The sequence below is a fragment of the Monodelphis domestica genome, chromosome 4, assembly GCF_027887165.1.
Source record: "Monodelphis domestica isolate mMonDom1 chromosome 4, mMonDom1.pri, whole genome shotgun sequence".
NCBI classification, from domain to species: Eukaryota; Metazoa; Chordata; class Mammalia; order Didelphimorphia; family Didelphidae; genus Monodelphis; species Monodelphis domestica.
The window spans coordinates 350151063-350175682 of record NC_077230.1 but is presented as its reverse complement, the minus strand read 5'-3'; the positions used below and the strand labels follow the sequence as shown (position 1 = coordinate 350175682).

The window sequence follows — 24620 nt, the reverse complement described above, 5'->3', positions numbered from 1 at the left end:
AATGCCTAAGCCTGGGCTCAGAGCTAGAGTTAACTCCTACTCTTTATTCTGAAATGGGCCAGACAAAGGTTTCTCCCAAGTTATGAGAAGGAAAAATATTGGAAGCAAAGGATAGGAAATCCTTCCCTAGCAGAAGTCATTTTTTTTCCCCAATACTCTGCAAATCTGTCAGAGCACTTTGTACCTCTCTCTTATATGCTTCTAAAATTCTAATTCATCTTATATTTGAGTCTTACCTCCAAACTAGATTGCCAATTTAGGAACAGGGATTGTGCCACTAGGAACTTAAGTTTTGTTAAATAAATGTTGAATTGTTAGTGGTAGCTTAGAATTCATTTAAACAGGAAGAAAGATAAACTTACATCTATCTCACAAAGTTTTTTCCTTTTACAAAACTTAGAATTGGGCTCAAGTTCATTTTCTCCACCACATATATAGCACTTCAACATTTTTGTACATCATCTAACTCTTAACTATTTAAGCATCTACACATTTGTATTTATTACCTCTGTTTTATACAGGAGGAATTTGACATCTATAGGGCAGGAGAGATTTGCCCAACTATCAACAATATACAACTGAGAATAGACTGAAGATGACCTGATTTCTAGATCTTTTTATTTTCTGCTGCAAGACTCCCAGTCTGGCTCTTGGAATTAGACATCCATGAGTCTTCATGTCCAGCACTGGGCTTTGTATACTTTGTACATCAATAAATGTTTACTGATTGAAGAAAATTAACATTAGATGTGGCCTTAATGGTTACCAGACTAGAAATACTCTCAGCAACAGTGAGAAGAGGGTATGCAGGACATGAAGCCCTGGTCAGATATTCAGGAGCCCTATATGAAGGATGTCCCAGTGCCAGACTATAACTGCTCAGAGAACCAACTATTAAAATTTCAGAGTGAGCATTTGCCCTTGGAAATGGGCAAACTACAAATCTGGGCTTGACTTACTGTTTGTTAATTTTCTAAACTTTAAAAAATGATGGAGAAAATATACTGTAGGCACATTTCTCCCCTAGAGATCTAGTTGTTAAATATTTACCAATATACACCCTGCCTGTATTCCAGTCCTAGCTCTGCTACTAGCTTCATTCAGAGACTGAGCAGGTCTCTTTACTTCACAGGAAAAAAGAAAGAGGAAGGAGTCATTTTCAACTCTGAATTCAGGGTAACTCCCTGAGTTTGGGAACAAGTGGTCAGGCCCATTTGGCTTATTTTTATAAGCATATATGCTAATAAGAATTATCAGGGAAGAAGGAGTTCCTTCTGTTCCCCTTGGTCCAAGGAAGTCAGAAGAATGGATATTTATGGTGAGATGCTAAATGCAGACAAAGTATCTACAGGAAAAATGCGTCAAGGGAGAGAATGGAACAGAAGTGAAAAATGAGACATACACTTTCAACAAGGGTCAGTGAGTGAATCTGTTTTGCTTCATTAAGCTAAACTTTGAGACCACTGTAGAAGAGTTTTTATTTGGAGGAGAGGGGAATTAATTATCAGGGAGGAGTGAGTAGATAATGATAGTAGCACAAAGAAGAAAAAAGCACTGATGAAACATTAAAAATATGCAGAAGGAAGATCAGAAGGGGATATGAACAAGTGGAATAGTTTTGTTTTGTTTTTTACCGTTGGCTACATATATATTTTAAAAAGCAAACTAACAGAAGGTCATAATTTCATATATAATCATCATTTTCTAATCTTTGCATGCTGAAATGTTTATGCTCCTTAAGTTTATATTAGGAAAAATGAAGAAAACAGTTTCCTTAGTAACCCTTCACAGCAGACCATTCTATCTGAGACATGAGTTACAACTTTATGTCCAGGCTTCCAGTTATATCTCATGTACTTGCTTACTTTTCTCCTTCCCCCAGTGGTACCACTACAGTCCCTGGAGGAAACTCAAACCTAAGGGAAGTCTTCCTAGTATTCTTGTCAACAGAAATTCAATTAAACTGCCTGTGTGCAAGACCTTATCTTTGGTGCTGGGGAAACAAAGATGAAAAGTGATACAATCAGTACAAAAGTTTCACATGTGATAATGTGATAGGGACAAAATGTAGAAAGCAGCAGTGATCTGAGAAATATAAGGAGAGAGTGATCATTTTCAATGGGCTAAGGGGAAAGGGAAGAAAAGTAGGATGAGATGAGATGAAGGAAAACTTCATAGGTAATGTGGCACATGAGCTAAGTCTTGAAGGAGTAAAAAGGATTTCAACAGGTAGAGATAAGAAAGGAATGCCTGCCAAATACAGATGACCTGCATGAATAAAGCAGAATGAGGCTGGAAAACAGCAATCCAGTTAAATTGGAATGAATACATGAACAACAGTAGAAAATAAGGCTGGAAAGAAACATAGAATTCTAAAGTTGGAAGGGTCTTCAGGAGCATCTAGTTCAATTTGTGCCCAAGCAAGAATCATATTCCAATAAGGGGTCATCTGCCCCATTTGAAAATATATTGGATCCTGGCTGATGCAAGGCTATGATGTTTGCCTTTTATACAGTAGGAAATGGCCAAGGTCTTTGAGCAGGAGAAGCACATGGTCAGACTTAATGCAAGGTAGGGACTGGAAGGATTTCTGCCTTCTCCAGGAAGCAATTCTTGACTCAATTGGTCTACAATGATTGGCCCTCTAAGAGTTCCTGTTGCTTTTTCAACCAGTGAAATAGAAATCTGTGTGACACTATTTCTTGTTGCAATGACTGACTCTGGCTTGAGACTAGAGAGGTGGGGACACACCTGCCTATTTGCAATGGAGATAGAAGTACTTTGAGGGACACTGAGAGAGATGCTGGCACAGGGATACTCTGGGGTTTGCCTACTGATCACTATTGATGACTAATAGATCAATATATTCCCTAACCTTCTCCTTTCCTTCACTCCCTCCCTTTCCACCCTCTCCCATCTGCCTCCCTTCCCTTCCCCCTTGTCACAGTCAGTCTCCTTTCTATGTAACTTAAAGGTGACTGTGAGGTTTAGAGAAACTGCTCTTGTTCTCTTTCTCTGGTAAGGAGGTTTATTGGAAACAAACAGGATGGGTGGGAATTGAGGTGAAGAAGATAGGGGTGTTCCTAATCTATAAGGAGAATTTAGGAGGATTATGAAAATAGTCAGTCTTGTCACAATTGTGACTCAGAGGGACAGTTAGAGATACCCCTAAGGGTCCTTCAGCCATCCTCAACTGCCTCTCCTCCTGGGAACATTCCGTTTGGAATCTTCTTCTTGATTGACAGACAGGTCCCCAGCCTTGTTTCTTGCATCTTCGCTTGTCCTGCAAAACCTCTCTCTCTTCAAGTCTCTACCACAATAGCCAGCCACAATTAAACACTAAACTATCCTAAAACAATTTCAAGCATACTTCTTATACTGGCCACTGAACCAAGTGCAATAACAATGTCATTTTTAATCTCCATAGGTATACAATCAATACATACTACATCCTGGGGGCTGAAGGCCCAGTCGCTAAAATGAACCCTAGGCAGTATTGGTCTGATTTACTTTCTTGGCAAGGCTGACTTGCACAGACTTAGTCTGAAAGACAAATGAATAGGTTCATTTAAGAAAAAGGCAACAAATGGGGAACTCAATTCATTCATTCAAGTAGCATTTTTTAAGTAACTTCTATATCAACTACTAAGGATGCAAAAGACAAAATTTAAAAATAGTCCCTACCACAAGACCCTTACATTTTACTAAGATAACATAGTAAAGAACTTTGCAAACTTTAAAGTTCTATATACATACTAGCTATTTTATACATTAAAAAAACAAATACTATTTGTATCAAATAATATCAATGTTATTTCATGACAAATAGAATGCTTACAATTGTTGGGAACAGGAAAGGTTTTATTTAGGAAGTGGAATCCGAGCTCTGAGCCAGATATGGAGAAAGTGAGACTGTCCAAGTAAGGCACAGCTCGAGCAAAGGCACAAGGACAGGAAATTAAATGCCAAGTTTGGGGAAAAAGCAAAAAAAGCCAGTTTGCTTAAAATATACATTGTATGAAGGAGTAATGTGAATTAAGTCTAGAAATAATTAAGTTGGAGCAAGTCCATGTCAAGCTAGGGAATCTGTATTTTATCCTAGATGCAAGAGGGAATAGGGGAAGATAAGATATACAACACATCTTCTCCATCACAGAATTATAGCTGAGGAGAAAGGTAAAAATTGTGTGGAAGGGATGAGGCTCTAGAAGGTTCTGCAAGAAGAATTTAAGTAACTAGCAAAGAACATCTCAGAGAAAAACCATGTGTCTATTGATAGTAGTCTCTCGGTATCTGAGGATGATGATTGTCTTTGTGTGTTTTCATCTATATGTGTCTATTATGTAACAGTGAAAGGGCTCATCACTGGAATACCAGTCACTAGTATATAAAAAATTAGTCTCTGATCTTTTGAAATAGGTACTACTATTAATAAGACTCAAAGAGCTGAGGTTTTATTTATTTTCTGGGCCAGGACCCTCCAAGGCAAAACTCACTGCCTGTAAAGCTCTCAATTGCCACTCTACCCCCTGTCTTATTAGGTCCCTTTCCCCTCCAAAGAATCATAGGATTGGAAAGGACATCAAAGAGCTTCTGGTCCAACCTAAACCCAAATAAAAATCCTTTCTACAGAATCCATGGCAAGCATTTAACTTTTTCTTGAAACAAAAACTTCCATGGAAGTGGAACATCCTAGTCCATTCCATAGTTATACAGTTTGACTTGTTAGGAAGTCTGTGGGCTGCAGAGAATCAAACTTATGCAATCAAGCTGTCCATTTACTCTGGGCTAGTGGGCAACTGGCTTTTTTCAAGACTGAAACAACTAAAATTTATCCCAAACTATATATCCCCACAAATTTAAGCAGACCTTTGGAGGTCTCCCACTAACTCCCAGGAGCCTCCCACATACACATACTGCCTCCATTCACAGAAGGGAGTGCCAGAAGCAGCAGGCTGGGAAACAGCTTTGTTGGTATTATCTGCACTTCAGTGTTAAAACGGAAGCTCAATTATCAAAACTTGTCATTAAACCATCATCAGAATTATCATTGAATCCTTCAGTCAATGAATGGGTTTACACAAGAGTACGAGAAGTCTATCTTTTCCTTAGGAATCATAATTCCTTGCTGGCATTAAAAAGAAATAATTTCCCAGAAAAGTTCTTAGGCAGCTCATACTCCACAGTCCAAAAACCTGGATTCAAAATCCAGCCTTGTTACTTACTAGCTATTCGATGTTGAACAACTTACTTCTCTGTGCCTTACTTTTCTCATCTTTAAAATAAATTAGACCAGATAATCTCTAAATTATCAGTCCTAACTCTAGCATTTGAAAAAGCTGATTCTTTGCACCAAGTGAAAGGCAACAGAGAATAATTGACTGCAGTCAAGGCAGTGACCCCCTGGCAAGCACCTGGAGCAGCAAAACCCAATAAGAAGCATCTGAGTCAGACATGGGGGGATGGTTGGCCACAGCATAGGGCTCAGAGCAATGAATAAAAATGTCAGAAGAGGTAGGAGGAAGGGAGGGAGGCAATTAACAGAAGGCCTTGAAACCTATTATTAGTAAATTAGTTTAAATCTTAATGATACACTACACAGGGAGTCTGGAGACCAGAGTCCTAGACCTAACTCTCACACTAACTCACTGTATGACCTTGACAATAACAGCTATTAACTGTCATTTATGTACCACTTTATGGTTTACAAAACCAGGCTCTGTCCTAGTCCTCTTGTCTTCTCCCTCTTATACCATATCATTTGATGCTCTCAGCCTCCAAGAGACTCAATTATCAGCTCCATGCAGATGATCTGAGGTCTATTTGTCTAGCCCTCACCTCCCTCCTAACCCCAGTCTCACATCTCTGCCTTTTCAACATTTCAGACTGGATGTTTCATAGACGTTTTAAACTCAACATGTCCTAAACTGACTTTGTTCTCTTTCACCTCCCCCCATCTCAATCCTCTCCTCTTTCTAACTTCTTAACTCTGAACCCCTCCATATCCCATCCCTTGACAAGTCCTGTCATTCCCTCATATATACCATATCCCACCCCCTTCCCTGCTCTGACATTGCCTCCACCCTAACAGAGACAGAGACCCTTAACTGACTCGGAAGAGGACTAATTAGAGGACTAATGCTACTGGGAACTCTCTCTCTCTCTCTCTCTCTCTCTCTCTCTCTCTCTCTCTCTCTCTCTCTCTCTCTCTCTCTCTCTCTCTCTCTCTCTCTCTCTCTCTTTCTCTCTCTCTCTCTTTCTCTCTCTCTCTCTCTCCACTCCACTCCCCCAACTACCTCTTCAATCAACAATCAACTCCAGTGGTTCTTGATTACTTCCAGGATCAAAAATAAAATTCTCTTAAGTCCTTTATAACTCAACACCTTCCTACTTTTCCAATTTTCTTTTTTTGTTTTAATCTTTTCTGCATTTATTTTTCTTCCAATCTTACTGCCAGTGATCAACAGGGGAGGGTAATGGGTTTAGCAACTCTAGAATTCAATAAAGTGTAATGTTTCAAATTAAAAAATTAAAAAAAAAAACTTCAGGATAATTTCCAGCTCTAACTTCAGATACATTTTAAATTTTTATTTCTATCTTTTCCAATTTTCTTATACCACATACCTCCCCCCTCACTCCTATATATTGTATGATATAGGAATACTGCCTTCCTTGCTGTTCCTCACACAAGAACTTCCATTTCCGGATACCAAGCATTTTCACTGGCTGTGAAAATAAGAATCCTCTCTACAGGAGTCATGGTAAGTGGTCATTTAGCCTCTTCTTGAAATAAGAGTCTCCATGGAGAGGGAACACATTAAAGTCTACTACATGGTTAGAATCAGTCTAATTCTTTTTTTTTTAACCCTTACTTTTTTTTTTTAAATATATTTTATTTGATCATTTCCAAGCATTATTCGTTAAAGATCATTTTCTTTTCCTCCCCCCCACCCCCCATAGCCGACGCGTAAGTCCACTGGGCATTAGATGTTTTCTTGATTTGAACCCATTGCTTTGTTGATAATATTTGCATTAGAGTGTTCATTTAGAGTCTGTCCTCTGTCATGTCCCCTCAACCTCTGTATTCAGGCAGTTGCTTTTCCTCGGTGTTTCCACTCCCATAGTTTATCCTTTGCTTATGAATGGTGTTTTTTTCTCCTGGATCCCTGCAAGTTGTTCAGGGACATTACACCGCCACTAATGGAGAAGTCCATTACGTTCGATTATACCACAGTGTATTAGTCTCTGTGTACAATGTTCTCCTTTAACCCTTACTTTCTACCTTAGTAGCAAGGTCTAGGTTAAGTGACTTACCCAAGGTCACCAGGCCTGGTATCCTATCTGTGCTACCCCTGACAAAAGCACTTTCCACATATCATATCACTTGATTCTGAAAACAACACTGAGGAAAATGTAGATTTTAAAATTAATATCTAATACTCCAAGTATTATATTTATAAGATTTATTGATAATAAATCTTGAAGCAAGGGAAAAAAAAACCCCAGTAAGGAAAACCCACTTTCCCAGCCTCACACATGGGACAAAGAGAAAATGAGAGAAGAGAGCCACAAAAGTATATGCACACATGTAACAAATGCAAATGTGAACGAAGGGAAAAAGATTCTTGGAACAAGAAAAGAATTCTGAGAGATGGAGTCCAAATTTTCTAATTATCCAAAAGAAATAAGAGATCTTATTATTCTCATGTTACAAATGAGGATGCAAAAACTCTAAGAAGTAAAGTGACTTGCCCAGGGTCATTTAGCTGTACATGGCAGCACCAGGAACTGATGCCCAGGTCTTTTGACTCTAAATCCACACTCTAGGCTTCAGTCAATTACTATAAACTATACAGGTGAATATGACCTTTAAGGTCTCTCTCTATACATACACACATACAAATATAAACATACATGCATTTATATAAACATCTTTTCTCTAAATATATATATTGTGTAACAGGTATATCTACATCTAATATATATATAATATTATATTATTAAATGTCTGAAAATTAATCTAAACTCAGTTCTTCCTGACCAAGTCAGGACCAATTTTCAGACATTTAATAGGTAATTTAACCAAGACTCAGATTCCTTTTCTGTAAGATGTAGGTAATAATAGCATCTACCTAATGGAGGTGTGAGATAATGTGTAAGGTACTTTGCAACCTTTAAAGTGCTACACAAATATGTTATTCCTAGTATACATTTTAAGGTCCTTCAAGGATTGATATTCTAAAACCATAACATGACTCTTGCTGGCCATGTCAAGAAAATTTGGGGAGGAGGTTGAAAAGGGGGAAAACCCATTTATTAAGTACCCACTATGTGTCAGGCACTATGCTAAGCATTTTACAAATACTATCTCATTTGAATTTACTGAGATGGGAACTTCTAGATTCATTTTTGTTTTTTTTTCAGAATTACTCTGTAAAACCAAACACTGACTACCTTTTTACCTAGCTAGCATCTACAATATGCAATACTTTTATGTGTAACAGGTATATCTACATCTAGCATTTATAATAATCAAGGTCATATTTACTAGGTCACATGGAGGGATACAGAAAACAAGATCTCCTGCCTTTTAACTTTCAACCTAGAAGTTCATAATGAAAAGATAATTAGCAGTACAAAGCTACAACAAGAATGGATAAATGTCAAATGGGTATGCAAACAATGAAGTCTATGGAAAATCGAAGGAGATGCCAGTGCCTGACCATGAAGCATAAGTCTGACCACATCACCCTGTCCCCAATAAATTAAGTTCAATGGCTTCCTATCACCTCCAGGATCAAATATAAAATTCTCTGTTTGGCCTTCAAAGTCCTTTGTAACCTAGCCCCACTTCTGTCTTTTACCTTTGACATCCCTCCAATCTGCAATACATTGGCCGTCTGGCTATTTTTCAAACAAAAGGCTCTATGTACAGACTCTAGTCTAGGCATTTTCATTATCTTCCTCGTAGGCCTGGAACTATCTCCCTCTCCATCTCTACCTCCTGGCTTCCTTCAAATCCCACCTTCTACAGGAAGCCTTTCCCATTCCTCCTTAATTCTAGTGCCTTTCTTGTTGATAATTTCCTATTTATCTTGTATATAGCTTGTATGTACTTAGTTGTTTACATGTTTCTTCCACTAAGTTGTGAGCTCCTTGGGAGTAGAGATTGTCTTGCCTGGAACCCAGTAGTAGTGTTTACTGCCTGACTGATGGTAGAGGCTAGGATAGTTAGAGAAAACTTCTTAGAAAACAAAAGGTCTGAGCTGAGCAGAGAACACAATTCAAAGGCATTTTAGTAAGGAGAAATATTGACTACTTCAGATTGTCACCGTGGAAATAATCCAAATGTAGCTACAGCACAACACGTAGATTTGAGCCTTCCTCGCAACCCTTATGTAGCTCACCATCCTCCTATACAATCTGGTGAAAAGATCAATGAACTGGGAGTTAAGTGCACCCTAGGTTTGAATCCCAGCTTCCATACACTTACTGACCATATGACTTGAAGCAAATCACAGTCTTCATGAAAATGGGAATGTACAGTTAGTTCTAGGAACAGTCTTGCTAAAAGACCACTTCTTAAGAGTGTGCCCCTTGTGCTTGTACTATCTAAAATAGAATTGTGAGAAGGAAAAATGCTTTATAAATCCCAAAATGCAAGAGATAAGTTAATATCCTTAAATATGATACTCAATATTTGTAGAGTCTAAATAACTTAGATACATTCCCCTGTTGGTTTCCCTCTTCCATTAGCACACTTACAGTGTTCATTTAGAGTACTTCCTGAATCCTGGGGGTAGGGAGCTACTGGATGGCTCCATGATTGGGAAAGTGAGGAGTTCAGAGTCTAAATCATATATCCCTGCTACAAATCAGAACACGGTATGCAGTAAGCAATATTGTAGAATGATCAACTGTGATAGACTTGGCTACTCTCAGCAATACAATGACCCAGGACAATTTTGAGGGTCTTATGACAAAGAATGCTATCTACCCCCAGAGAAAAAATTGTTGGAACCAGAATGCAAATCAAAGCATATGATTTTTCACTTTAGTTTATTTGGGTTTTTATTTTGAGGGTTTGGTTTTATATGATTATCCTCTTACAAAAATGAACAATATGTAAATATGTTTTGCATGATAATACACGTATAACCTAGATCAAATTGCTTGCCGACTCTGGAAGGGGCATGGGGAAGGAGGGAGGGGGACAATTTGGATCATATGACTTTGGAAAATGTGGAAATTTGTTATTACATGTAATGGGTAAAATAAAATATCTTTACAATTAAAAAAAAAAAAGAATTCTGTTAGCTGCAAATATCCTTGCTGACAGCATGCTCTTGGCACAGGACCCAAAGACCAGCGAGGGGCACACTCTTGAGAAGTAGCCTGTTTGCAAGAATGTTCTCAGAACAGCACGTCCCCATTTCACCACAGGACACAGTCCCTTCATACCTACGGCTCAGCTTAGCTCTCTGCAGGGGAACAGGAATTTAGGGAAACTTGAAATGTCTTCTGACCAAGTGGAATCAGCAAATAACCTCTCTGGTATGTGGGTTCTAAGACATCGCTTTCAACCAGTCTAGTAATAGTTATTATGTCAATTCTTCCTACCAACATTTAATGAACACTGAGTACAGCTGCAAAATCCAGTGCTTGGTGCTAGACAAAGACATTTCATATACACAGGACCCTGATCTAAGCTTATAATCTAATAAGGAGAAGAAAAGGCATTTACTTAAACAATTATGATACAAGAGAGGGATAAGTGCAAAGAGGCAGTCTATAAAAACTATTCTGAGAAACTGAAAAAATTAAATCTTGTTTTTTCCTGGGCCAAAGAGAAAAAGGGAGAGGGGAAACAGAGCAGAAGTTCTAGCTCTTTATGAAGGAGGTGGTATCTAATCTAGTGTTACAATACAGGAAGAACTGAGATGGGGACAACTGGGATAGCAGATGGAAGGGCAAGAATAAGGGATGGCCTTGTTGGAGGTAGGAGCTCCCCAGGAATTGCAGATCACACATAGTTTCAGATTTTTTCAATGCACTAATCTGGGGTGCTGAGTTTTTCCTCTTCATTTTCTTTCTTTATCTTTTCTTTTTTCTTTTTGGTCTTTAAGAATACAATTTGTTATATGAGATGGCTCTTTGAGAGGGAGAGAGGCAGGGATATTGAGGAAAACTATGATATATTCTAGTAGAGAAGTTAAGATTGCACAAAAAACCACACCATATGGTATAATGTGATAAATATTTGTTGAATTTGTTACCCAATTGAAGGGTTATTAAATATATGCAGTGTGCCATGGGAATACTGAGGAAGTGGGGGAAAAAACAGTTGATACTTGGGCTGGGCCCTGGAGTGGGGACAAGATTATTCTCACACACTGGGTGTGGGAGAGGGAGGAAGAGAAGCAAGATGAAATTTCCAGGGGAAGGGAATAAGTGTGAGCCAAAGCAAAAACCATCATGACATGTTTGGAGGCCAATGAGTAGAACAAGCAGATGAGGAACGAGTAGTGGAATATAAAGCCAGGCCATAAATGACCTCAAATATCAGGTTAAAGAGTATAAATTTTATTCTCAAAGAACCAGAAGAAAAACCTGAGCAAGAAAGGAATGAGACCTATGAGTTGGCATGTAGATGCATGGTTGATAGTAATTAGAGGAAAAGAGGATGGGATAAAAAAACCCATTGATGCTTTGAATACCTGGTTATCTGCTGAAGGAATGGAAAGAAGAAGCCTGGGTATCTCACATTCTAATTGAAGGGGTGGGGAGGGTGTTTACAGTCAAATAAATAAAGGTCAAGCCAAAACCAAATAATAAATAAACCATGGTAGTAATTATGAATGCTGTTGTCAGGAATAATTAAAAAGAGATACAGGATTGCTGTATAAGATGAGAAAAGCTTCCTGGAAAGGTGGGTGTCAAAGACAGGGAGGCTCTGACTAAAGAGAAAGTCTGAGAACTAACATTGTCATACTGGAAAGCAGATTTAGAAATCAGCTTCAATAACAGAACCTAACAGGGAATGTCAAACTCTCTGAAGAGCTACAGCATGCTTTGAAACCATGGTCAAAACTGAGATCTCTCCATATCTGAGCAAAGGTTAGTCAGCTTCTATCAGGGGTTTCCTAGCCTTATTCCTAGTAACCAATGTGGCATAATATAAAGAACACTGGATTTGGAGTCAAATGACCTGGGTTCAAATCTCAAGTCTGCTACTTATTATTTTTGGAACTTTGAGTAAATTACTTAATTCCTTCTGAGAGTCATTTTCTTCATCTATAAAAAGGAAAGGGTTAGACTAATGGGACAGGATAGCTGGGGTAGCAATCAAAGAACGGGTAGCAATCAAAGAAGGGATACCAAACCTGGACCAAAATGCCTTCACATATTAACAGCTTGAATTAATAATCCTTTAAGGTTTACACTGTGCTTTCCTGACAGCAACCCTATGAGGCAAGTACTATCTCATTCCCATTTTACAAATAAGGAAACTAAGACAAGAGATTTGTCCACCACCATTACAAAACTAATAATTCTGAGTCCAGTGATCCTTCTACTACATTGTGATGCCTTCCACAAACATTCCTCCCCAGGATCATCTTCCTCCCAGGTGCTAGGTTTAGAAAGCATAACTGATTAAAATCTCATCAGTTCCAGGAAAAACAGGAAGAAATCTCTGGAAACAGATTCAGAAAAAAGATATAGAATGAGCCTCTAAAAGCTGAGGAAATCTGAGTTCCTAAGCCAGGAAACCCCTCCCATCTCTGATTAGCCTAAACTGAAGACTGATCTCACTTTGATAATCAACAAGCATTTTATGAAGTGCCTAACCTGTATCAGACATTGTGCTAAGGAAAATGAGTAGACTAGGAGAGGCCAAGCTAGAGTTCATTAGAATCAAGGAGTGAGGGATTGCTTTTTTTTTCTTTTATTTAAAAGGATGGATGAACAGTTACGAAGATAGTGGTACTTAAAGTAGGTCTTGAATGAAGAATAGTATCAATAGAGAAGAGGGAAAAGAGAATTAAATCTATATGCATGTAATCACAAAACAGGAGGAAATTTGGCCTAAAATAAGGCCTAAGAGATAGCCTGGAGTCAGATTATGGAGGCTTGAATGCCAGGCTAAAAGTATTGGTCCCCCCCCCACACACACACACACACTATGTAGGGGGAAAGAGCACAGGGTTTGGAATTAGAAGACTTAGCTTTAAAATTTGGCTCTCCACTTAGAACCTGTAAAATCTTGAACTAGTCCCAAATTCTCTGGGCTTCAGTTTGTGCATCTCTAAAAAAAGAAGTAAGACCTCTGAGATTCCTTTAGGCTCTAAATCTATGATTCTTTGCTATTGTAAGCAATGTTGTCCCTCATATTTGAAAAGGACCAAAATTACATAACTGATGATGTCTTTAGACTTGAGCACAAATTAGATTTATGTATGATAGAATTACACAAAGCTGTCACCTTCATTCTCTCCCAGAGTCCTTAATGTCCACAAACAAGACAAAAATCAAGATATCTGGTGATGGCTTGGGATATGATGGATGGCCTTGGCTTCTTCAATGTCTAACCAAGCTTTATAAGCACTCCATAATGCTTTCTTCAGCCTCTTTCATAGTCAATGGAACAAATTATTCTTATCTACCCTTTCTGCAGAGGAAGTTTTCTCATGCCTGGGGTTTGAGATCTATCATTTACCTTCAACTTCATTTAGCCTGCCTGTAGAGTTTTACCAGATTGTGGTCACCAGGCATGCTACAGCTTCTTGGAGCCACAGGTGAGAATTGGGTAGCAGGTGGACACCAAAAGGGCTCCACAAGCCCTCACACCAGATACTGTAGGCAATAGGGACAATGAAAGTTGAACTAAGAAGTGGAAATTTTACACAGTTGAACTTATTTTACCAGAGAAATAGGGAAACATCCTAATTATCAGTTACTGTCGTATTATGAACGTATACAGAATCTGTAAGCTTTTATAAAAGGTGATGTGGTTTAATGGAAATAGCATTGATCCTGAAGCTAGATTAACATTCCTAAACACTCCTTTCACCAATGTCACTACTATAGGTCAAAATTCTTAAAATGGGTCCCCTAATCCTTATAGGATAAAGTCCAAACTCCTTACCTTGGCATTCAAAGTCCTTGATAAGCTGATTTTCTACCTAACTTTCTATTTTTAGTATTACAGGAAAAATAATTAACTTACTATCTCTAGAATCATAGAATCTAATAACTATAAGAGACTTTAGAAGGCATCCAAGTTCAACATATAGCTGGAAGAGGAATCCTCTCTACACTATCATCACCAAGTAGTTATACAGCCTCCTCCTGTTAAAGGCTCCCAGTGAAACTGGTGTTTCCTAAAACAGTCAATTCCACATTTAGACAGTTAAAATTGCAACTTTTCCATGTCCCATCATGACCAATATCTGAATTTCTGCTTATTTAATCCTATCAATCTTTCAAGGCTCAACATAGGTGGAATGCACAAACTCTAGGAGCCTTCACTAGTAATTCTAACCAAAGTCAACTCCTTTTTCTACTTTTGTTATCAATAATACTTCTTATAGTCTGTGCTACTATATATTCTAATAATCATAAAACATTAAGACCAAAAGGAATTTTACAGATAGATCATCTAGACCAGAGTTTCCCATAATTATGCTCAAATCATTAATGGAATGATGGAACCTTATAGTAGGGCTATTATGGAGCCTTAATATAAATAAGGGTTATGAAGAAAACTGTTGTCAGAATTATTTTCTCCTCTAAGATTTAAATAAAGTTAGACATAGGAACTAAATCTAAAAAGTGCCTCTAGTCCAACTTCCTCATTTTATAAATGAAGAAACTGAAGCCCAAAGGAAATGATTTTCCTAAAGTCACATGGCTAACAAACAGCAAAAGCAGTATTTAAATCTAGGGTCTCTGACTCTAAACCAAGTACTGTTTTTATATATATCAGAAATACTTACAATGTATGACAATATTTAAGTAGTAATATAGACTCAATTCTTTGTATTTTGCCCCAAATTACTCTGACACCTCCCTTATCCTGAGGAATTTCAGGCCTATATTCTTATTCCAGACTAGCATTTTATGGGTTCCCTCAAGTTTTAAACCTTAAAATATTCCATACCCAAATGAGTTGGGAAATACTGTTCTAATCCAAACTCCTACATATTATAGATGAGCAAACTTAGATCCAGAGAGGTGAAAGTCTTGCCCAAGGTCAGGCAGTAAATAAGAGATGATACCAAAGCTTATGTTTTGTGATTGCCTACATAATATATATATATCACATCACCTCTTTGAACCTCCTCTGTAGAATAGAGATAACAACTACTCATAGGTGGGTATTAGGAAAGTATTTGATAAACCTTAAACCACTACAGAAATTCCCTGGCACAAGTCTTGTCTGCTAATTAATGCCTCCTTGAAAGCAAAGACTGAAACCTCTACTTCTCTTCCTTTCCTCATGGTTTAGTTCCTAACATGATCCAGGGAACATAGTAGATACTGAACTGAATGTTCTCATCTCTCCTAAATTGGGGACTTCTTTGTTTCAGCATAGACATCTATCCTACAGAATATATCTTGCAGTGACAACTTTTGGATCTAATGTATCTATGTCAATAATGTTGAAACCCTTCAAACTCATCCACCTGTCCCTTCCACCCCAAAGATTAAATCATATAGGCTAAATGAAAGCCTATTTCTGGTCTGGAGGCAGACCAGTGCCTTACCTCTCCCTAACTTAATAGAGTCTGAGACAATGTGAAAATTACCAGAAAACATACATAGCTAGTACAAATCAGGATTTACAACAACAACAAAAAAAATCTCCACACAGCTGAAGTAACAAGATCAATGAGATTTGAACTTACTGCCCTAAGCCTGCTAAGGAGAGAAGAGGCCTCTGTAGAAAAGGCTCTAGAAAACTACCTAGCTCCCACATAACCTACTCCAGCAAAACCTTGATGTTCCCAACAAACAGAAAAATGATTGAGAGCCAATGAGAAACTATAGTAAATGCCTTCTACTACAGAACAGCCCAGCAAATCACTCAGAAGCCTAAGAACATTAGAAAAGGGGACCAATAAGTGATAGAAAGGGGATGACAGAGAAGGCAAGCTCTTGGAAATGAAATGGAATGGGATTGCTTGAACACGTGGAGGGATTAGCCTTGGTAAAGAATAAAGCCACTTCATACTGTAATACAGGGGTGAAGGAAGAGAGTGGCAGAATCAAACTTATTGCAATTCTAGATACTTCAAAAGAAGGAAGCTAACTCAATAATTGCAAGCAAAGTCTCAAAGGAAAAAGTAGATTCTTCCACAAGAGCCATATTTATACCTATAAGAAATGAAACAAAACCCTAGAGTTCCTCTAATAACTCCTATAATGACTTCAATGTTTCCCACCATAGAAACTCTGTGAAATAAGTAGTGCAAGTGCAGTCATTCCCACTTCAAAGAGAGTTAAATTAGGATAAAAAAATGAAGTAATTTGTCCAGATTCAAAAAGGTAGTAAGTAATGAAGCTACACCACAAAGCCCATCCTTCTTTCCACTACATAATACCACCTCTATCAAACAGTGCCGGAGAAACACTATCAAGACACAAACAAGTTTCTGCTGGAGCTATGTTGTGAACTGGAAAATAAGGCCAATTTTGGTTTTCAAGGATGCTAACAAAGACTTGAGATGTAGAGAAAGGTTCATTAACAGACCCAGACACTGACCAAAACAAGAGTAGGCATGAATATTACTATAGCTTGTCTTTAGAGTCAGGATACTTGGGTTCAAATCCCAATATATTTTGTGACTTTAAGCAAAGAAATATAACTGTCAGCTTGAGTCTTCTCTACTATGAAAATAGGGATCAAAAATCAATCATAAGCATTTATTAAAAGCACTTCCTATGGGTCAGGTTGGAAGTACACAAACAAAAATCAAATGCTCAAGAAGCTTACATTCTCTCAGGGATAACCAGTAGACAAAATAACAACAGATAATAGCAGCTGCACCATCTTCTTCACAAGATTGTTATAACCAGAGAGCTTTGTAAACCTTAAAATACTACTACATTATTTCTAGGCTTCAGGCCCAATATAGAATCAAACACCCGGAAAACTAAAACATAGAGAACAAACTTTCAAAATTTTGGTTTAAATGTGTCATAGTATCATAGAGTCTCCTCCACCTAGTGCGTCGCCACTCCCCCATCGCCACAGGTCTTGAAAAGGGTTGGAATAGATGAGCGTGCACAAAGATACTTGTGCGTGAAAGAGATTTAAGTGGAAAAGTCGATGCACAGAGACAGTCCCACTCTCTCGGTGTTGGAAGCCTGGGTCCAGTGGCACGAAAAATCATTACGCCTGGAGACTTCCTCAGCTGCATTGGGTGGCCGTGTTGTCCTTTGTACTCCAACACGCCCTAAGCATTCCATGGTGCCTTGCTGCATTGACATCTCAGCCGTTTGAACCTTCTTGTTGGTTTCTTCCGTCTGTTCAGCCGAAGCAGTCTTCACATGCTGGGTAAGCAAAGCCCTAGTTCACCAGGGGTCGATGACCCGATGGCTACCCTCACAAGGTTTGGCCGGCTTGTCGAAGCTGTTGCCCAGGGTGTGGCCGCTGCTGCATGCTAGCAGCTACTGGGAGCCACAAGTGAGAGCTGGGTGTCAGGTGGGGGTCAGAGGCTGGAGAGCTGCCTTAGGAGGGCACGACAAGCCCTCCATACCAAGGGTGCTACCCCTCCCTGAACACCCCATACACCCAGTGCTATTCAACCTATTCTTCACCCAAGTATTACGACATGCTGTGATGGATCTAGAACTGGGTATCTACATCAAATACCGACTGGATGGCTCACTATTTGACCTTTGCCGCCTGACTGAAAAAACAAAGACAATAGAGAGACTCATCCTGGAAGCTCTCTTTGCAGATGACTGTGCTCTCATGGCCCACCAAGAAAATCATCTCCAAACCATTGTGGACAGGTTTTCTACTGCAACAAAACTGTTTGGCCTGACTATCAGCCTCAGCAAAACAGAGGTGCTGTTTCAACCTGCACCAGGGAGGCCAACTAACCAGCCGTGCATTACAATCAACAGCACACAGCTTTCTAACGTCAGCACTTTCAAGTACCTGAGCAGCACCATCAACAACGATGGATCCCTAGACCGTGAGATCAATGCCAGGATCCAAAAGGCCAGCCAGGCACTCAGGCGACTGCGCTCCAAAGTCCTCCAACACAGAGGTGTAAGCACTGCGACGAAGCTCAAAGTGTATAATGCAGTGGTCCTCAGCTCGCTCCTGTATGGTTGCGAGACATGGACACTGTACCGGAAGCACATGAAGCAGTTGGAGCAATTCCACCAACGCTCCCTCCGGTCAATCATGAGGATCCGATGGCAGGACCGAATCACCAACCAGGAAGTCCTTAACTCCACCAGCATCAAAGTCATGGTCCTCAAAACCCAGCTACGATGGTCTGGACACGTCATCCGCATGGACCCACAGCGAATACCAAGACAGGTATTCTATGGTGAACTGTCAGCTGGACTCAGGAAACAAGGCCGACCAAAGAAAAGATTCAAGGATCAGCTAAAGTCCAACTTGAAGTGGGCTGGCATCACACCAAAGCAGCTAGAACTCGCTGCCTCTGACAGAAGCAGCTGGCGAATCCACATTCACCATGCCGCCACCACCTTTGAAGATGAGCGACGTCGACGTCTTGCCGCTGTGCGTGAACGCCGACACCAGGCCACAACCGCACCTCCCGTAACAACTGGCGTCCCATGCCCCATGTGCCACAAACTCTGTGCCTCAGTCTTTGGACTTCAAAGCCACATGAGGGTACATCAGTAGATGATAATGCACAAAGACAATCATCGTCGTTCTTGGCTTCCGAGAGACTACTACTATCATAGAGTCTAAGAACTGAAAGGGACAGACATCCGAGGACAACTAGTTCAAGTCATTCCCAGGTGAACATGAACTCATTGCAGCCTCTGAGTCTGAGATGCAATAGAGTATGAATTGATTCTCTGCCACTTGTAATGGCTCATTTTGGCCTGACCATCAACAAGAAAACAGAAGTTCTCTACCAGCCAGTACTGCACCATCCAGACATGGAATCATCAGTTACAGAAAATGGAGAAATTTTGAATGCTGTGGATAAGTTAACTTACCTTGGCAGTATACTTTCCAGGGATGTACATACAGATGATGGATTAACATATTCATTTCCAGAGCTAGCTCAGTGTTTGGGAAGCTCCAAAGGAAAGTGTGAGGGAGAAGAGTATGAGACTGCCTACCAAATTGAAGGTCTACAATGTTGTTGTGTCAACTTCATTATTGTACACCTGTGAAATCTGGACAATATACCAGCTCCATGCCAGGAAACTGAATCACTCCCATTTTGAATTGCAAGATTCTCAAGTTCACCTGGCAAGATAAGGTACTAGACATCTAAGGTTTTTTTCTTGATCTGAACTGCCAAACAATCAAACTCTACTGAAGAGAATGTAACTCTGAAGCCAAACACAATTTGCCTTAAAGATTATTTTACAAAGAACTCACACAAAGCAAGTTCTCACATGGAGACCAGAAGGAATAATACAAGGATACTCTCAAGGTCTCTCTGAAGAACTATGATATCAATTGTGATACATTGGGAGACACTGACATGAGATGTCCTGCATGGTATTCCCATGTCAAAGCAGAATTTCAGTAGCTCAAAAGCAATGTGGAATGCACTAATTTAAAGACACCACCATCACAACAGTTCATATGAGTTATTTGTGCTTGACCTGTGGCAGAGCATTCCAAGCTTAAATATAAGCTTGGTCTTTTCAGTCACAGTTGGACACACTGTACAATGACCCTAATGAGAGTGAAAATATTTTAGTCCTCTTCAAGTACCAAGGACAACAACCAAAGGCTAAAAAATACCTTCCACAACATCTTAAGACAAATAGCCATTCAATCTTTTCTTAAAGATCTCCCATGAGAAATATGTATTTTCATGGAAATACCAATATAACCTATAACAGCATATATATATATATATATATATATATATATATATATATATATATATATATATATATGTGTGTGTGTGTGTGTGTGTGTGTGAAATGACCCAAATAACTAGAAAGTAGCCAAAATTTGCTTCTTTTTTATTTCCTATTGTTTATTTCTAATTCTGCCCCTTGGAGGATAAGCAGAGTCAATCTACTCAACTGAAATGAATCACCTGTGTTACTCTCTTCCTCCCTACCTCCAATCTCACCTTAAAGCTCAGGGTCAGGCACAGTACTCAATAAACATTTGTTGAATAGATTTCCACAAAAGTAAACAAAAAGGAAGACCTGATTCCCTGCAAAAAGGATCTTGATTAGGGAATCCAGAAGTTAGGCCAAACCTACCTAATTCTATATGTACCTTGTTCTTTCATCCTTCATTTTCCAAAGGGAAACAATGGCATCACATGTTTTGACTCTCCAGTTGTCAGTCTTGTAAAGATTAAAATTTAGGGAATATGGGGAGACTGACACAGGTAGAAATTAGTTTCTCTCTGCAAGGAGTATTATATTTTTTTAGAGGTTTATTAAAAGTTAAGGATTAAAGAAAATACAGGATAAGAAAACACGTATCAAGGCCACAGAGAGGCCTAGACACAACCTCACCTACATTATGGAAAGAGCCACATCTGCCCCAAATGGAAGTCCAAGAGAGTGACCCCAAAAACCTTTGCCACCAGCTTAAATCCTTCCTCGATCTCGGCCCACCTCAGAATTCCCGTGAGATTACAAAGCATTTTGGGGAAGTGGAGCAAAGGCTTGTGGGGATTGTAGTCCTGTATTCGAGTCTATTTTTTTACAGTCTTACTACCTCTTCCAGAGTCACGGAGGTCCACGGCAAGGCAAAAGTTAAGATGACTAGTGATGGCCCAGGTTACAGTGAATGGTCTTGGTATCTCTGATGTCTGACCAAGTTCTAAGAGCTCCACAGATCCTGCTTCAGACACTGTCATGGCAGTTGGAACAAATTGTTCTCATCTTCTCATAATGCCAAGGGAGGTTTTCATATGCTAGGGGTAGAATTTCCTTAATGAAGGGGACTGGTTGGTTACCCTAAACTTGGTTTTGTGACACTGCTCATGTGACCTACAACTTCTTAGAGCCATAGATGAGAATTGGAAGAAAGATGAATGCCAAAGGTGGATGAGCAGTCCTGAGAAGGGCTCAGCAAGCCCTCACACCAAAAGTGCTTGTCCTGGAATATCCCATAAGCCTAAGCCTCAAATGAGGTACTTGCTTTCCTTCCTCCACTCTATTTGTTTTATATGGGAAATCAGATGAAGAGATTCCCCAAGTCCCTCCCAGTATAAAGAGGAAGCAGGTCCTAAAGAATGAAAGTGAAGGAAACTGAAATCAATGAATGTTGGAGAAAGGACTGAAATCTGAGTTTGGAGAATTAAACTCTCAGAGTTAAGAATGACAGAAAGCATCTATTTCAACCTATACCTTCACAGAAATCCCCTCAACAATATCCAACAAGTGATCATCAAGCTTGCTTGAAGAATTCCAATAATGAGGAACTCACTATTTCCTGAGATAGCCTATTCCACTTTAGAATATCTCTATTAGTTAAGAAGCTTTTTCCTGACATACTGTTAAAATTGGTCTCACCTTGCCCCCACCCCCTGCAATTTCTACCTTCTTTAATCCTAGTTCTGTCCCCTCTGGAGGAAAACAGAACAAGTCAACAAGTCTTATCCCCTCTTCCCCATAAGTCCAATACTTCAAATAAGATCATAGAATGAAGAGGTCAAAGATGAGCTAAAAACAGCTAATACCTCCCCCAAATCTTCTCTCCCCAAGATGCCTTTACAGATGAGGAAACTAAAGCCCAGAGAAGGGAGAAGACTTAAATACACAGCTAGTTAGTGCCATAGTCAGCATTAGAATGTAAATTTGTGCTCTTTCTCTTACCACACACTGTCAAAGGCAACACAACGCAGAGAGAATATTCATTTAATAAACACCACCCCTGCTATTACTGTACCCTTTCCCAAGACTCCAAGGTTGCAAATGGCATAAGAAGATAGCGAAGAGGCAGATGGAACAATGACTCGTCGCCCACAACTGTGAGCTGTTACTGGTATGCTGGGGAAAGGAAGCCAAGCTGGGAAGGTCAGATCCCAGTGATGTTATATGAGCTGACTACACTGGGAAGATTTGTTGGCTTTGGACAGCTTGATAGGCCAGATAGTGATAAGAAGGCTCTGATAGTTAAGAATGACATTAACCAAACTGAGCCAACCCTGTAGTTTACAGCTACACTTCCAAACAGGAGTACATTCTGGCAAGTAGACCACTTCAAAAGGATTATAAAGAAAAACATAATCATCAACTCTGGTTAGCTCCCATGTAACGCATTATTGGGCATCCCATTTTAGGAAGGAGCACATATGGAGAAGGGCAACTAGAGGACTAGATAATACTATGGATACCATATAAAGATCAGTTGAAGTTGAAAGATATTTAGCCTACAGACTACAAGACTTGGCTTGACAGAAAGGTGATAGGCTATAGATGTAAAAAGAGATATACATTTTCATCCACACCCATGCAGGATACAAAATTTATAGGAACATAACTGTCTTAAATATTTGAACAGTGTTCACATGCAGCAGGGACAGCTAGAAGGGATTATCAAGTTTAATGACATCATTTTGCATATGAGGAAAACTGAAGTTCAGAATGAAAAAAAAATTACTTGCTCAAGAACTTATAGCTACTAAATGGCAAATCTGAGATTTGAATTTGGATCTTCTGACTCCAAATCTAGTCTCTCTGGTACCATATTGCCTGACTAGAATCATTCTGTTTGACCTGAAAAAGCAGAACAAAGAACAATGAGCAAAAGTTGCAGAAACCTAATTCTGTACCAAAGTGGAATAGGCTACTTACTACAGGAGGAGGTGAGCACCCCATCATGCAAAAGCTAAAATGTTGAAGGAAAGATTCCTGGAATTCAACTGAATACCCTTCAAGATTCCTTACACCTTGGATTTTGTGAACTACAGGACAAAGAAAAGGTAAAAAGCACAGAATAAAACACTAAAGACCTGGAAGCTCAAGTCCTAAATACATGAATGCAACTGACCCCACCTAGCAGGATCTTATAAGCATGCTGCATTGAGGAGGATTCTCAGCAGACATAGCAGTACTGACATGGGTATTGATAGGCTACAATGCCTTGCATTTCAAGCGGCTCACACTGGTAAATATTTTACCCAAAGGTATGTAACTTATTATAGGAAGCAATGGACATACAGAATCTTAGAATCTCAGAGCTGGAAGGTATCTCAGAGGTCAGGCCAGTTCAACCTCTGCCCAAAGCATTAATTCCTTCTACAGTCCAGCCTGTCTCTACTTGAACAACTTAAGTGAAGGGGAACTTACCCTTAGGAAGCCATGATCCAATATGGGAAAGCTTTGGTTCACAGAACAGAAGTTTTAGAGGTGGAATGGGCCTTGTATTTACTTTAGTGTCCCCATTTTATAGATGACAAAACTAAGGCTCATAGAAGTTAAATAACTTGCCCAAGGTCACACAAGCAGTAAACACAAAAGTCAGGATTTGAAACCAAATCCCCTTACTCCAAACCCAGCATTTATTTGCCTTCTTCCTTGGAAGGCTTCACAGTTCTATACTCTAGGACCAAACAGAGAATTCACTCCATAAAAATCTATTATATAATCAAATTTATTGAGTCATATTAAATCTGTGAATTGAAGGAAACCTAAGGGGGAAAGAGAAGGTATACAATCACAATGGTTTTCCAGGGCTTTGTTGTAACAGCTGGGTTTTTTTTCCCCCATAAAAAATAGGAAGCTACTTATGAACAAAGATGAGTGTGTATGGTACCTGTAGGTAGAGAAAAATAACAATCCATTCCATTTACCTTTAAGCAATGCTCCACTCTCTCATTTAGTTCTCAGAATAATTTTGTTCAGTAGGTCAGGCAGGGTTTACTATCCTCATTTAACCAATCAAAATAGTAAGACCCTGAGAAAAGAAGTGACATGTACCAGGTCACAAAGCAAGTCTGAAGCAAAGCCATCCTGAGAGTGTTCTGCCCCTTCTCCCCAACACTTCTGCAGCTAGGTGAGAAAGATAACAGTCAGAGAAGTTAAACCCCAAAGCAGCTGAGGACCAGCCTCTGTTTCTCCCAGTGGTCTGCCTACACATACCCCAATTCCCTAAGCTGTGATCCCTGTAATTAAGTTATTCCATCAATCATTAAAATGGCTACCAAATTCTAGCTGCCATTAAGATACCACACTGTGTCCTCAGGGAAACATTCCTCACAAACAACTCAGCCATAGCACACATATCTTCAAATCAGCGTCACCAAGCTGGAGGATTTCTGAAAAAGGAAAGGCAGAGGAATGCAATATTTGAACTCCAAAGCTGCCTCAAACTCTTCAGGAAAAAAAGGTAAAGAAATAAAATTCAAACTCTGGGGTGTGTGGTGGGCAGATATCAGATCCCCAAAGTCCAAATCCTACCAAGTCTTTTC

At 39.4% G+C, this 24620-nt stretch overlaps 1 protein-coding gene across 12 annotated transcripts in view; it reads right to left on the bottom strand.

The window, feature by feature from the left end:
- The window catches only part of STIM1 (stromal interaction molecule 1), a 251736-nt gene that overhangs the window by 138395 nt on the left and 88721 nt on the right, over nucleotides 1-24620 (bottom strand). The gene's annotated exons all lie outside the window — the stretch shown is intronic.